We start from the raw sequence: 12,703 nt of genomic DNA on the forward strand, positions 1-12,703 counted from the left end.
GTAAACACTGATTTGTATATGATCAGAACTTGATTTAAAAGGTCAAGTTTGAAGTAAATGAAATTATCACCAATATTGAAAGCATAGGGAAAACTTAAAATGGATTTTTTACTGTAACTTACACATTGAAAGTTTAAATATAAAGAATATTATCATATTTGTATATTATTAGTACCACTTAATTGTACACTGAAAAATAGTCAAATGAATATTTTATAACTTCCAATTCTGGTTTCTTTTGATCTTGAGATGGTTATTTGTTGTTTATTTTAGTTTGGACTCTGAAGCATATAATAGTCATAGCAAATATGAAAGCAACATAAGAGAAAATTAAATGCTGTTTAGGATTCTTGAGTCTTGAGATAAAGAAATCTGGCCAAATATCATTCTTTCTGACACCGTGGGTATTACCAGAAAATGAATGCAAGGAAGACATCATTATGTCTAATGAATCAAACAACCTACTCGGTTCAAACATTTTCAAGAAAACATTGCAAAAGCTGGCATAATATACAACAACATTAAATTAAGAAAGACAATCTAAAAGTACCTTTAGGTTACATCTCTATTCTATGACATTTGACATCATTCAAGCTAACTGTGCTGCTCCATGTCAAGGGTTGTCTCCTTTATTACTTTCAAAGTCACACACATACAAAACAAACACCGACAGACAAGACAAAACAATATTATCATGAGTGACCTGTAGTATGTCTCTGTATCATTTAAAATATGTGATCTAATGCAATTCTATTAATATATGTAAAATAAATATAATGTATATGCTATTTCAGAAAAACTAAGTTAACATCAGATGAAAAAACTACCATCCCTTATTACATAAAATAATCGTGCAAACTACACTCATAAAGGCAAAATACCTACTATTCTCTCCCTGCTTCATTTAGTCACTCTAAATTTTTAGGAAGATTGCTTCTGTACCGCAAATGACTATCAGAGATTCTCTAGCACACCCTTGCAGCCATGTATCCAAGCATAATTTAGTCCATTAATCTTAGGTGGCATCAAAGTATAGATGTTGTGGCTAATACTTCTAGATGCTTTATTGGTGTTCACAACTACTTCCAATGCAAGGTTTGATGCATACTGGAGACTTATTATTCAAACCTAAACCCCTGGCAACTTTCCTCTTATTCATTTTCTGGTTATAACCTGAATGTCAAGAGAAATGATAATGTGCTTACATTTCTTTCTATAGTATATCCCAAGACCCAAATATTCTAAACAGCATCTAATCCTACTGCAGAATTTCCTCCTTATATTGCTCTTGCTTTTGCTGGGACTCCTTCACTACAAAGTATGCACTAAGCAAACAACAAACAAGCAATCACCTCAGTATCAAGAGCTGAAATCAATGCCAATGTCCCTGTACCTTCCTTTGAATTAGGGTCCTTGAGCACTGTATGCCGTTTCACCACAGTGACGACATTATAATTTTTATGTCCTGATATCCTTGTTTCATCTCAGCTCCTCTGAACCTCTTTGGTTTTATAAATAGGGTCCTTATTATGGTCTGCATCTGGCTTCCCTCAGGGAGGCTTTTCCAAGAGCCCTGGAGTAGAGCAGTCTATTTTTATGCTCTCTTGAGAAGTCTTGTTCCCTAGTTCTCCCTGTCTGTGGTTTGTTCCGGGCTGTTGGCTGCCTGATGTTTTGATGCCTCTATCCATTAACTAACTCTTGCCTTTCAACAACTGAGCTGCAGTGCCTTGTTTACTGCTTCCCTCCTTTTGGTTTCTGGCTTACTGCTTCAGTCCAGGTGTCAAGAGATTCCCTGGCAACTTCCTGTGTCAGCTTCGGCCCCTTCTGCAGATTGCTCTCGCCAATTTGGCTTCCCCCAAACAGCCTGTCAGTAGCTTCAAGTGGGGATTTTATCTTTAGTTTCCTAGATTGTGTTTATTTTCATGACTATTAAGAGGCAACAACTGACACAGATAACTGACTATCTACACGGTGCCAGGTAACGAAACAAGAAAGAGCTTCTGCCCCTGAAGTCTATCTCACAGGATAGACTCATTTCCAGGTTTTACAACTTGTGCTATTTTTTAGGGATTCCAGGCCTTATGGATATACACTAGTCTTTTTATCTTTAGGTTTCCTTAGTGTGCATAATGATAGGCTATCTCATATGGCATTGCATATTGTAATTCATTCTTTTGTGACTGTGTAAGATCAAAAGATGTGTGCACAGCAGTAATGTTTAAAACTTAGTGTCTAAACAAGTGTTTTGTAGCAATAGGATCCAACACTCAATTTGTAAATTAAAAAAAAAAAAAAAACCTAAGTAGGGCAAGACTTACACTATTAACTTATCAGTTAGGGGACTGTGAAACAGAAAACCCTAAAAGCAGTGGTTTAAACCCAACACAGTAGTTTTATAAGGAAAAGCATTTACTGTTTTGAGCCTAGAAGTTCAAGAATGTCAGTGTTGAAATTTGAACAGATTTGGCCTTGCTCCCCATCACAGCTACACGATAGATGCTCTAGTTCATGAACATGAGTGCTTCCCAAGAACGAAGAAGTAGTAAGAGGGCAGAATAAAGATAAGGTATAAGGTTATACAAACAAACAAACAAACAAACAAACCAGGGTATCATAGAAATTTCATCTCGTTTCAGACTGTCTCACAGGACAGAACACTTAGATTGTCTCTCATGGTAATAAAGAGGAAGAAAAAGTGAGTTGTATATGTGTTGCTAATTTGTTGCATACAGCACTAAAGGCTAAACATAACTAGAAGCATTGATATAAATGAAGCAGAGTTCACAAGGCCAACTGACAGCTGTTCCAGCTTCCCACTGCAATAGTTAGTATGAGCAGGCCTTTCTAGCAGCTTCAGTCCTGACTCAATCAGTGGGTTTCACAGGAAACCTAACAGAACCCCTCTCTAATTTTTATTAATTTTTTGTGGACTTCACAAATGCTGATTTTCCTAAACACTTTCTATTTTATCCCTGGCACTGAAATTCAAGTGGTGACATAACACTTGCCTTTCAAATTGTACTCTGTCCTAGCTAGGGTTACTATTGCTGTGGCACAACACTGAGGTCAAAAGCAAGTTGGGAAGAAAAGGGTTTATTTGGCTTACACTTCTATATCATTGCTCATCATTAAAGAAGGCCAGGACAGGATCAGTGCAGGAACCTTGAGACAGAAGCTGTTACAGAAGCCATGGATGATTGGTCAGTTATTTGGCTTGCTCAGTCGGCCGTCTTATAGAACCCACCTGCCCAGGGTGGCCCTGTCCACAATGAACCAGGCTAATAATTTAAAAAATTCCTACAGTGCCTTGTGTCAAGTTAACATAAAAGTAGCCAGCATTTCTTTTAGACCAGAACAATTCTAGGTCTAAAAATATGAACAAAGGTTGGTGACCACATCCCTCCACAGTGGTAGAGGATGTGTCTAATCCTGTAGAGATCTGCTGCCTCAGGGAAGGGGGATAGGGGGAGCAAATGAGTGGAGGGCATCCCCTCAGAGGCAAAGGGGAAGGGGGTGAAGAGCTCTTGGAGGGGAGACTGGAAAGGGGGATAACATTTGGAATGTAAATAAATAAATAAATAAATAAAATTAACCAACACAACTGACTTGTTATCAAATTGAGACACAAACACATACTACTAAGCCACAGCTTTTCCTTTCTTATTTATCCCTAAGCTCTCCCACTAAAAACAAGTAACTTTAAAAGTCCCAAAGTCCTTACAAATTAAAATATATTAAAAGTCCCATCTCTTTAAAATAACTAAACTCCAACAGTCTAAATAACTCAAACATCTGGGATTCACACATGGTCTTCTGGTTTCTTCCAAAATGCTTGAGTCATTTCTATGGCACTGCCCTCTACAAAACACACAGCTTGTCTCCACGGCTCAGGACAGCTCCACTTCACACCTGCTGATGCCGTAGCAGTCATCTCTTGGCATTGACATCTCCAAAATGCTGGAGTCTCTTGCTGCAACTAGGCTGTTTCACCCAAAAGTCTCTCTCTCCTCAGGGACTCCTCCAAACTTGCCTAACAGAGCCAAGGCTTAGCTTTTCTCCTAGACCCCTGAATGCCTTCAAAATCAGCACCATCAGGGTGACTCTTACACTACCACCCTACCATCACAAGGTACTACCTTGGTGGCTTCTAAAGCACAATTTGCATTACTGAGTCTGAGGAAACACTTCCCAGAAGATTTCACCTCAATAATTGCTGGTTTTTAATCATCAATTATTTCTCGGAGGAAGTTGACCAGCACCAATTGTCCCAGTAAAACAAAGGCTTCAATTTAGTGGTTCTTGTGTTGTGTGCTAACCAGTTGACTCTTCAGCCCCATCTAAAAACAGCTGCAGATTATTGATTCAAAATAGCAAATGGCTCTGATGGTCATTAAGTACTCTCAAGAATCCCTCTAATGCCTCCATTTTCTGCATTCCTCTCCACATTTTTATCTTCCAAGCTCTCACAAAAGAACCTCAGCCAAACTACCAACATCATTTCACAACACAACCCAAAACAGCATCAGGTCTTTCACAGAAATACAACCACTATTGTGGTACCAATTTCTGTCCTAGTTACAGTTACTATTGCTGTGATAAAACACCTAAAGTAAATTAGGAAGGAAGGGGTTTATTTGACTTACATTTCCATATCTCTGTTCATCATGAAAGGCATTAAAAGAGGTCAAGACAAGAATTCAAACAGGACAGGAACCTGGAGACAGGAACTGATGCAGAAGTCATGGAAGGCTGTTGCTTACTGGCTTGCTCCTCATGGCTTGCTCAGTCTGATATCCTATATAACTAAAGACCACCTGCCCAGTGGTGGCCCCATCCATAATGGACCAGGCCCCTGCCATATCAATAGATAGTTAAGAAAATGCCCTACAAGTTTGCCTACAGCCCAGTGTTATGGAAACATTTTTTTCAGCTGAGGTTTCCTTGTGCTCAGTGACTCTGGCTTGTGTCAAATGGAGATAAAACTAGACAGTTCACTCTGTAGACTGAAATCACAGAATAAAATAAAAAGTCTTAGAGCTGGCCACTGAAGAGGTACTAAGCCCGTCACAGGTTGTGCAGCTGGAACTTCAGTCTGGGAAAGTGTCCTTGAAGGTAAAGGTGAAGATGAAAAGGCCTCACCAAATAAAGTTGTACAGAAGGGAATCTGTTCCATGAAGGCAGAGAGGGTGAGGAGGGAAATATTCTGGGCGTTGGAAAGGTTTCAGTGAAAGGCAACACAAAATTCAAGAGGAAAGATAATCGTAGTGAGAAAACCAAGAAGCAAAATAAGCAAGAACAAAGACAAAAGACACTGACTGATTTTGAATGGTTATTAATTACATACTTTAGGGAAATCAGCCTAGTTCCAGTGGGTACAATTTATTGGTAAGGGGTAAAACTAGTATGGGGATTCCAATGAAGGCACTCTGTTCTAACTGCCTAACACAAGTGTGCAAACTAAAACAGTACCAGAGGATTTGAAAATGCAAAGACCAATTTCATAGCTATTAAACAAGTTCAAAATTAAAAACTTTATTAACCAGGTACTCTTGAGCAGAAAACAAAGGGAGCCCACACAGCTGCAGGGCAGAACTGAGGATAAACATTCAGTGTAGCTCCTGCCTTCTTCATTCACTCACTGACTCACCATAAGGGTTAAACTGGTCTTCATAAGTTGGGTGCATACTGGGTAATGTCATACCTTACTCTAGGGATACATGCAGAGCTACGTATACACTCTTCATCTCGTCAGGCCCCGATACAGCTCAAATACAAAAAGAACCAGCCTACCAAAGAGAAGCCAATGAGCCACATACACTACCTTTTCTTTATTGATTATATAAATGTGCACTTATGTGTCGTCCACACCTTGACTACTGAGAAGAGGGTCACAATAAACTCGGATATGCAGGAATATTTTTGTTTTGTAGATTCTGGTCCTTTGGATACATGCCTCTAAATAAGGTAACAGAATCATAGTGGTAGATCTTGGTATAGGCAATATTTATGATTGTTATTATTGTTTGGTTTTGTTTTTAAGTATGAACACCCAGACAAGAAACAAAAAGCCATTAGACAAATATTAAATAGAAATTATATCGAATTACAAGACTGTCCGGAGCACCAAAACCAATCAACAATGTGCTTTTAAACTTTCATCCAAGAGCCACTTCCTAGCGCACATCTAAAGGACAAAGGGGAAAATCAGCAGTACTAGAGTCTGTTAAGCAAAGAGTAGGCTTGTTCACATTCAGTTTCCATGGTAGCTACTTAGTAAACTTCAAAACTATTATTAATGAAACAATAAACTTATCATTTTGAATACTACAGCAACGAAAGAGCAAAATCTGATTATTAAAAGAAGTCAAGAAAATAACCCATAGGAAACATGATAGGAGCTTCACAAAGATAATGCAAATACAGAATTACATAAGAAAAATGGCAACATGCAAAGAACTGTATTTGCATCCCAAGGCCAGAGAGAGCTAAAAAGATATGCTGAATAAGACAGAAGCAAGGAACAGTTTAAAATATGCATGTTCTATAGCCCATTTTTCTATCATCTATAACTGTGCATCCCTTGATGTCGCCCCTGGTTTGAGAAAGCTTTGTGGAAGAATAAGTTCCCAAACTAATTCTGTATTCTCTGTAAATGCATGCATCTTTAGTCTTCCCAAAATCCTGGTTTTATCACATTTGTGTATTACAGAATTGCTAGTCCTTAAGGACAATAATATCAACAGATATAGTTATGAATGCTATTTGCAATCAAATTAATGATACAGCACTATGGCTATTTACATTACATATTAGGAATAGTTGATCATGGTATCTTGACTTCTCCACACAAGAGTTCTCTAATAGTATCCTTTTAGAGATGTGCTGTATTAAGAAATGCTCACTCTGCCTAAGTCTGGCACAGAGTAAGCCTGAACTATACAGTATATTTTATCAATGTCCAGACAGATACATCCTCGATTCTTCCCTGAAAGATGAGATTAAGCCTGTGAGTCAATGGCCTGCCCAAATATCACGATTTCTACCTAAATATGAAAACTAGGATTCAAATGGTTATTGAAAAACAAATCAGGGGCTAATGTAAGTACATACCTGGTTGATGGCTTCAAAAATACGTGAGAAGAAAATCTACAAAAGATGACAAAAACAAAGACATCTTTATACAGTAGCCCTGAAATGATCACACTGAGGACACAAAGCCTGTAAGAAATAATTTAAACCGTCCATAACTTTTAGTATACGAGGAAAAAACAGAAAGTAACTACCTCTATAAAATTTATATATGTGTATTTTCAAATAACATATGGAATTTAACCTCAAAAGGACAATTTAATCACTTTTAGAGTATAAAAAATACAAAGAAAACGAGCAGTTATAAATAAGTACTTTGCTGGTCTGGACTGAGATATTGGGTACGACATTCTTACATTCTTAATGGGTAGCAGGGGAAAGCTAAGATTCCCGGATATGGTACAGAATGAAGGGGATTTGCACTTCACAATCAGTAGCTGCAGAGAAACAGCAGGCTCCTAAGTAAGTCTCAATATTTATGTCTTTTTTCACATGCTAAATTTCATAAAAGATAAAGTAACATAATTGAGTTCCCTTGTTAAATTATTAAAATGCCCATGAATTTACTGAGACAGAATGTTAACAGCAATTTACCACAACAAGGTTATTCTCACCCAAAGATATGCCATAATAATTAATATAGATAGCATAATTGCACAATGAATGGCATATTAACATGAGACGAAGAACTTTAGAAATTACATATTCCCATATTCTGCCTTCAAGCTGACCCCATATTGGAGCAGGGATGAGCACCAGAAAAATGTTGCACTGCACATCTGTGGAAAGTTACACACCAATACATGCTGCTCAAGCTAGTAGGAAAAGAAGGCCCATCACTACTTAATAGCACAAGTAGATTCTATAAACATGTAAATTTCACAGAACCATGATTATACAGTCACACCAGGGGGCGCTCTTAACACTGAAATGATGGATGATTTATTTTACACTACTTGGTGGTCTCAGCTGGCTAAAAAGAAAGGTTTTTTTTTTTTTTTTCTTTCAGTTTTTTTTCCTTTGTGTAAACTATTTACAAGTGCTTCTCTCTTGTATGTGTTTGCTGACAGCACACAGATTTTCTTCTGCATCCTACTGTTTGTGTGGTTAGCACTAGGAAGTTAGTCTATCCAAAAAAAAAAAAGTTTTCTTCACTAGGAAATGTTTGTTTTGGAAACACTATGTCAACTTGACTAACACTGACCTCTTATTCTCCCTGTAGTTAAACTGATTCCCATTAACATAAAGACATAAAGACATAAAGTGTGTGAATGAACACAGTCATTTGAAATATGACACCAATATAAATTTTACTTTTAAAAAACTGCCTATCTTTTTAAAAACTCCTTATCAGAGGGGATTCCCATCCCACAGTCAAAACTCTGACCCATAATTGTTCCTGTCTGAAAGAACTCCAGGAATGAAATGGAGAGGAGCCTAAGGAAAAGGAGGTCCAGCAACAGACCCAAAGTGGGATCCAGCTCAAGGGGAGGTCCCAAGGCCTGACACTATCACTGAGGCTATGGAGCACTCACAAAAAGGGACCTATCATGACTGCCCTCTGAAAGACCCAACAAGCACCTCAAAGAGTCAGATGCAAATATTTGCACCCAACCAATAGACAGAAGCTGCTGACCCCTGTGGTTGAATTAGGGAAAGGCTGAAAGAACCTGAGAAGGAGAGTGACCCTGTAGGAGGACCAGCAGTTTCAATTAGTCTGGACCCCCGAGGACTCTCAGACACTGGACCACCAAAAAGTCAGCGTACACCAGCTGATATGAGGCCCCCAACACATATACAGCAGAGGACTGCCGGGTCTGTGTTCAATCAGAGATGATGCACCTAACCCTCAAGAGACTGGAGGCCCCAGGTCAGGTGGGGTGGGGGATGGGGATGGGGACAGCCTTGTGAAGACAGGGGGGTGGGTTGGAGGTATGGGATGTTGAACAGTTTGAGGGTGGAGCCAGGGGCATGGAATAAAATCTTGAGTGTAAAAAAATAAAGAATTAATTAATTATTAAAAAAAAAAAACTCCCTATCAGGCCTTTTAGTTCCTTCCAATCCCTCCTTAAAATGGAAGTATGATTTGGTGTGTGTGAGTATGGTATTTGGTATGACAGAGACATAAGAGGCAGAGTGTGTGTGCATGTGCATGTGTGTGTGTGTGTGTTACTGTGAACAAAGCGGCGTACAACTAACTGTGCTTCGTCCGAAAAGGTTCTGTAAGCAGGTCTAGCAGACTTGAATTCATGCTATAGGCCAGCACATCTCAAATTCACACAGTAGCTTAGGAGGACCTGGAATTTGAGATCCTCCTACCTCAAGTGGTAGCTACAACCACTGCCATATGGCAGACACATGACTCTATGTTACTAAAAACAGATTACCACAATGGAACCCTAATCTAGAGCATTCTAACCCACTCCTCTTAGTTCTCATTACCTGCAGAGTTACTCGAGTGTAGATGTTCTCCTCAGGAGTTCTGACTCAGCTGCCTAAAAGCACAGAAGAAAAATCAATGTGAGTTTTCAGGGAAAGTGAAAATGATGACAGGTAAGTAGGCTGTGCTACCCACAAAGGGTCACATAGTACTCCATTAAAAGCAATGTTTGCTCACAGAGAACACCCAAAAACATAAATTTTATGAAATGACTCAAACATGAAATGTAAGCAAAGTATGGGGTAAGACGTCATGCCTGTTTGCCTATGGTTCTAGGGACAGAGCTAGTAAAATGTTTCTCAACCCCAGTTGAGATCACTGTTTTATCCATAAGCAACCTCCTGAGAGACCTGTAGTCAGGCAGGCAGTGAGAGTTATAGCCAAAGTTCAACTTGTATAGTGATGGGTTTTAGGAAAATGGAGGTGTCTTTTTTACATTGTGCCCTAAAACCAATTTATGAGTAAACCAATACCTTGATGCTATGGAAAACAAACATTTTCATTTTATAGGAATAGTAAAGATATAAGGTGAAATAACATGAAGGAAATGCATACATCTACTTAATATTTTCAACTGAAGTCCACATGAGTGACAGCAAGAGCTCTCCCACAAAGCAGACTTTAACATGGTGTGGGGAAATGTGTAGTGACAAAAGAATACAAAAACACAGAACATACAGGAGGGGCTGGGCACAGAGGAAAAGTATGTTGAAAGAGGAATCAGAAAACCACCATTACCTACTTTATTTCCTTCTTGGGTTCTAGAATAAAGAAGTCCTGAGGGGTTCAGCAAAATGCATACAGCCTTGTTTGAAGTGAAGCAACACATGTATAATCTGACAGGTAAAGTTGTGAGTTCCTGCAAAAAGCTAAATCAAAGCAGTGGCACTAGTGTTCTCTGTGGTCTATCCGAGAAACACTTGTAGAGATAGTTGATGTAAACAAAGAGGTTAGTCCCCATTAGGATTGGAATGGCGAGTTGAAGGCAAACTAGTAACTGAAGGTCACATGTCAATTGATGACAGAGACGCAGTCAAGATATTAACTAATCTCAAAGTTTAATGACATTATACTTCTGCCAGCACGTAAGATTCCAGGATTAAAGCAAAAGGAGAAGGATTCAGAGACTAGAGAATGAGTGACTGTATTTCCCTACTCACTCACCTGCTCAGACATTCAAGCCTTAGGACTTAGAGTAAGGAAAAAAACCAGAGATGCTTGCATTCATGAAATCCACATTTTTTAAGGGAATAGAGATCCACAACAAGAGCTCACACAATATCAACGTTGTAAGATGGCCAAGTGTCTGATAAAAACGAGGCGAGCCGAGCATTGTTAGGCAATCTGGAACAAACAACAGCTACAGGAAAGCACAGTAAGAACATGTTTATGTCTCCCTTCCCGCAGAGAGAAAGTGTACACCATAGCAGGCATCTGGAGAAAAGAGGTCTCCAGTAACAAGAAATGGCCAGTAAAAGGCCCTACGCTTGGAAGGGTGCCTCCTCACTCACTCAAAGGATAACAAACAAGCCAGTGTTTGAAACACAATAAAAATTTTTTGAAGTTGAAAAAAAAATAAAGTACGTAGTTTTTGCAGAGCATAAAATAGAAAGAACTTTGATAAAGAAGAAATAGTTCAGAGATACAGGAGACAAACTTTTCTGATAAGTAGATATGACATGTAAAAGAACACAGAGTATGGGATGATACGTCATTAATTTGGGCAACTAAAAGGACAGCTGGAATTAGTGATACAAAAAACTATCAGGCGATTAGAGACACTGCCTTGCGGCTGTGAGTTTGTGAAGTTGTTTAGCAGGCATAATTTTAAACACATGAGATCCATGTGAGGCAAGAGAGAAGGATAATGCAGAGACCTATCTGCAGACTGTGTAGGCTTCAGTGGCCCACTCTCTTCAACTTCTGTTGTTCACACCCCTCTATGACTCCCATCTCCTGGGATGAGGACAAACCTTCTAACTTGTTTATAACACATAAAGGAAGTGAGAAAATTCTCCAAATTGCCGTTATGATTACATTATCTCCATATTACTATAGCTTTAACCAATTTCTGCAAATATACACCAGGGAACCTGTATAAACAAGAACTTCTAGATGCCCCTTTGCAAAGCCACCAGACTCGAACTTATCCAAAGAGCAAACCTCTCCTTCCCATGGCCCTAAGGAAACCAATCTCAGTTCTCCAGGTAACATCCCAGTTGCAGACTCCAGCCTGAATGCAGTCATAAACAAGCAGTCAGCTGAGTTATGACGAGACTTCTGCTCCATAGAAACCGAGATTATAAAATAGGTGTTATTTTAAAACGCCAAGTTTATGGTAATTAGTTAGGCACCAGTAGAAAGCAACATAAACCCTAGGCGGCTGCAAAATTTAGAGGCCAGGGAGATATGTAAAGCAAAGAAAATACGAAACCAGAAAGGCAATGAAGTCAGAAAGAAATCAAGGAATATTTTTTTTTTTTTAAAGAGATTGCTAGCTTTCTCCAAGAGGCAAAAAGAAAAGGGCAAGGTATGTCTGTGAGCCTCCTGGAAGCTGCCAGGTAATGAACAGTCGGGGTTGCTGTGAAAAAGAGGGTCTGGCCACTTCTGTCCTTAAAGTTCTTCCCCCTTCCTAGGACAAATGGTAAGAGGAGTTGATGCTACCCAGGGACTGGTAGATGCCAGGAAGTTTTGCTTTCTTCCTGCTGCAGGTTATCCTGCATGAATAATCCTACTTCGTCAAAACTAGCTGGCAGCTGACTTTTACCAATGATGATCTTGCCAAAGTTTGGGAAAGTTTGTAATCTAGTCAGCTGTTAACTGTTAAAGTAAATGACAGTCAGTCTTTTAAAAGCCTTAGAAGACCCAATTAGTGCCAAAGCTGTGGTACTTCACTGTTCATAAGGTTTTGAAAGTTGGTATTTCAAAACTGGCTAACAACACCGAATCACCGAATTCTTTAAAAAAAAAAAAAAAATGCAAGTTCCATCTAATGAACAAGTACTGTATTCAGAGTCCTGAGCTAACCAGGTCCTGTTCAGTGAAAGCAGCTCCCTGTACACTGAGAATCTGTACAAACTTACACTATTTATAAAGTACTGTCACACAAACAAAGACTGCTGTGCCCTAACGTGATTAGTATTCAGCTGTTATCGAGATTTATCTATGGTTAGA

At 39.0% G+C, this 12,703-nt stretch overlaps 1 protein-coding gene across 1 annotated transcript in view; it reads right to left on the bottom strand.

Annotated features, from left to right (window-relative positions):
• The window catches only part of Cox7b2 (cytochrome c oxidase subunit 7B2), a 106,378-nt gene that overhangs the window by 58,021 nt on the left and 35,654 nt on the right, over window positions 1-12,703 (bottom strand). Inside the window, exons 2-3 of the mRNA XM_034508289.2 lie at window positions 9,532-9,584; window positions 7,111-7,146 (exon numbers count right to left, since the gene is read on the bottom strand). The gene's annotated coding sequence lies outside the window, so the exon portion shown is untranslated. The remainder of the gene's footprint in view (window positions 1-7,110; window positions 7,147-9,531; window positions 9,585-12,703) is intronic.

This window comes from Arvicanthis niloticus, chromosome 7 (genome assembly GCF_011762505.2).
Source record: "Arvicanthis niloticus isolate mArvNil1 chromosome 7, mArvNil1.pat.X, whole genome shotgun sequence".
NCBI classification, from domain to species: domain Eukaryota; kingdom Metazoa; phylum Chordata; class Mammalia; order Rodentia; family Muridae; genus Arvicanthis; species Arvicanthis niloticus.